Here is a 4,066-nt window from a genome sequence, read left to right as displayed (position 1 = left end):
GGGAGGTGGGGCGGTGGAGGGGTGCAGAGCGGCCTAATTCTGGATCTGCTAAGGGTGTGCGAGAGAAAAAGGAGTCGGGAGGGGACGGAGCAGCTCCATTTTAGAGGCACGGTTCCTTGCTGTACCCCCAGTGCACAGGGCAGAGTTGACCTCAGTTAACAGTTACTGAACGAGAAAGAGCAAATTAAGGAAGAAAGAGAATCCCAGTCTCCTATTGTCCCTTCAGACCAGACTGGGTTTGAGGGTGGTTGATTTTTTCCGGGTGTTTTTTTTCCTCTTTTTCAACCTTGTCAGAAGGCGACCTCTGGTGGCTAATTGTTAAACTGCAACCCCCACTTGACAGTGGACCCTGGAAGATTCCCAGCTGGGTAGAATCAGAGACCACATTCCACGCCCCCCACCCATCCACCCATTTGACAGATGAAGATGCTGAGGCATTGAGGTCTGATCTCCATCTCAGCGGCCACCCCTTCTGGCCTCCCAGGTATTGGTTTCCAGAACTGAATGGACCTTTCAGGGAAACCCCCCACACCCTCTGAATGGAATGCTGGGTGTCCATTCACCGCCTTCCTACACTCCTACGAAGCAGAAGCATTGTACAGCCCGGGCCTGCATACGTGCCAGGGCTAGGCACTCCCAAAACACCTGGCATAGCCCAAATCATCCCTTCTTTGCTGGACGAGGAAACTTTAACACCTGTGGGTTGGCATCTCCACCATCCTTCACTCCTGGAATCCTGCCCCCGAGCGCCAAGCAGAGGTCTCTATCTGCAAGAATCCATTTCACACACACGCCTGGAATCTGCTCCCTTCCCAGCCCAGTTTTTCCAGCTGGGGTAAAGGGCGTGCTCCCCACCGGCGCCCCCTTCAGAGGGCACCATGCCTCCTCCCACCTTCAGCTCTTGCCCTGCCTTGAGCTGCTGTTGCTCTTCACACAGGACCCAACCAGGCAGAGGAAAGGAGGTCCCAGGTGCGTTCTGAGCAGGGCAGAGGGGCTGTCACCTCCCTTGAGCTGCACGTAAGACCTCTATTGATGCAACACAAGATGGCATTGGATGTTTCTATTTCTTTCTCTTCTTGTTTCTTCTTTTAAAGTAATTTTTAATTTTACATTACACAACTAGCAGGGTTATAGACTCCTGGGAAATAGAAATATTTCAGCCAAGGCCAAAGTCCTCTTGGATCACTCCCCATTCCCCACCCCGTTCCTGGACGCCCTGAACAAAGGGAACCACTGTTGTCAATTTGAAGTTCATTCCTGCAGATTTTTTGGATGTATATGTCACACACACACACACACACACACACACACACACACACACCCCTGAAGAAGATGTAGCATTTTCTTAGGATTATTTTTCTACAAAGTGGAATCATACTGTATGAATTTATCCTGTGACTTTTTTCTCCCCTGTGTTCTGGACTCTTGAGTGCAATTCGTGGACATGAAATGGTGTTCACTTGGATGGGGAGCTGCATCAGGCTGCGAATCATTATGGGAAGCAAACTAGCCCCTAATTGGTCTGGAGGCACCCCGTGGAGCCCCTCCCTCTAACTCTCTTCTCTTGCATCTCCTTTTCCCCTGCTGTCCTTCCTCCCATCTGCCACTTTTTTTCACCCCGGCACTTAGGCCCCACACAACCAACTCCCTTGTGAAAAAGTCATAAACCACCAGATGCCCTTGAAAACGTTCCCGTCCTGTGTTTGGGGCTCCCTGCGCCTCCTGATGGTGTCTACGAGTAACTGCAGCCCTCCAAGCCTTTTGCCCATCAACTCATTCAGCAGTACTACCTACACGTGAACCGGCCTGTGCCTGCCAGAGCAGGGCGGGCACAGATTAGTTCATCTCTGCCCTGGCAGCTCTCTTGGTGGAATGTGAGTGCCCTCGTGACCAACCAGAAGAATCTGCCTGTTTAAGAGCGCTCGGGGAAGCACTTCGCGGGAAACTCATGGTCCCGACACAGAGCCTTTGGAGGACAATGGGGTGGTCCCTCCCAAGTGTGTTGCAGTTTGCTGCTAGGACCTGAGTCCACAGGTTTCCCACACACGGGCAAAAAGGCAAATTGCCAGGGTGTTGGTTGCGGCACGGTTCACGATGGCAAATGACACGTGCCCAGCAATCAGGCTGGGTACATTCACCCAGGTGCGTTCGGATAATGGAACATGCCTAAGTCCAACCCTTCCCGAGCCTGGGACTTTGACCCCCTCCGAGTGTCTCCACTGGCTCCCCCTACTCTGCAACCTGCTCCTACTCAGTCCTCCCCCACTCCAGGTCCCCCTCGCCCTCCTCTTTCTTCTTTCTACAGAGCATATCTCTATCATCAGAAATCATGTCCTTATTTGTAATGTTTGTTGCCCATCTCTCCCCACGAGAATGTCAGCTCTCCAAAGAAAGGCTTTGTGAATTTTGTTCGATTTTATATCACAGCTGACACACGGTAGAGGTATGGTCAATGAATGAGGGTCTCATTCATAGCACAGGACATAGAAAGATATCTAACCAATATTAACTAAGAAGGTAAGCTTCGGATCAACGTAGATGGGGCGCCCCACTGTGGAAAGAATGCGGGTGGGATGCTTTCCTGTAAATTTAAAACTGCCATTTTAAAAAGTCTATTAATTAAACGACAACAAAAGCTACAAAACTTTCTGGAGAGGACAAAGAAAAGGAGAACACTTTGGCTGGGTTTCATTCATTCGTGTATGCAACCCACATGTATTAAACTCCTGATACATACTGGTCATGTTCCATAAAGGGGTCTTTGGAGGAAGTGACATTTGAGATTGGCTTTGAAATATGAGTAGGATCGTGCCAGGAAGAGATGGGGCAGAAAGGATATTCTAATGAACGGGTCGGTGTGGAAATGGTGGCGGCACAGACGTACTATAAATACTTAGAGAACGGTCAGCGGTTCTGGTCGTAGGCTGCAAAGGCTCCACTCGAGAAAGACGAAATGATAGCGTTGTCGAGGAGCATTGGTCCCAGCTGAGAAAGGACGTAAACGCGAGGCTTAGGCATTTTTCTTGATTTGGGAAGCAACAGAGGAGTCTTTGAAAGTAGATAACAAAGATACATTTTTAAATTAAAAATAACTTAAGAGGCAACTGTGAGATGGCCAGAGCGAGGCCACCTCCTAGGGGAGAACTTCCTGTCCGAGTCCGGAGGGGAGCATCCCCGGGAGGCGGGGCTTGGGGCCCTCACTGCTGGAGTGCCGGTGGGGCCTCCTCTTTCAGGCTCCTTGGGAGCAAATTCTTGTGCCCCTGTGCCCCAAGTGTTTGCTACCAGCACTTCCTGGGCCTCTGCCCGCTGAGAGAGGGGTCCAGGGTCTGCCCACCTCTCATCCCAACAATATACCTGGAGAGGGATTGCTTGGTAAGTAAATGCGTGACTCGGAAAACGGCACAAAAAGTAAGCCAGAATTATTGGTAGAAGTCAGCATTCAGAGAGCACTTACTCAGGACCAGGCGCCACATGGGCGCCCTTTGGGTCTGGGTTCGAATCCTGTCCATGCACTGGCTCGAGCACCGTGAGCAAGTCACTTAGCCACTTTGAGCCTGGCTTCCCCACCTGTGAAGTGGCACCTACCTGCTGCGTAGGCCTAGTGAGAGATTCAGTCAGATGGGAATGCTGTGTCAGGGTAGCATTTGTAGCAGGCGCCAGAAACCAGCCCTGCCAGGGCTCTTGACTCCTCTGGGCCTCTGTTTCCTCATCTATAAAATGGGGAGAGTTACAGTATCTCCCCAAAAGGCAGTGCTGAAGATTAAATGCACATCAAGCTGTGCCTGACGCCCTCAGCTCAACACACACTGGCTGCTGTGATTTCTGCCTTATGCGGAGGCGCTATTATTCCTGCCATTTTGCAAGGGACTTGCTTAAGCACCAGTGTTTGAACCAAGGGTTTCTGCTCCCTGGAGCAGGTTCCTGTAGGAAAGGAAATACAATAGCCACAGGGTGAGGCCAGAGCCATCCACCTGGGCAGGTCATTTGCCTTCTGAGATGGATCATCAGGAAATCTGAAAGGCCGAGAGCACTGGATAAGGTTGGCCCTTCATTGTCACCAGCCCTT

This window comes from Desmodus rotundus, chromosome 6 (genome assembly GCF_022682495.2).
Source record: "Desmodus rotundus isolate HL8 chromosome 6, HLdesRot8A.1, whole genome shotgun sequence".
Taxonomy (NCBI): Eukaryota; Metazoa; Chordata; class Mammalia; order Chiroptera; family Phyllostomidae; genus Desmodus; species Desmodus rotundus.
This window is presented reverse-complemented; position numbering follows the sequence as displayed.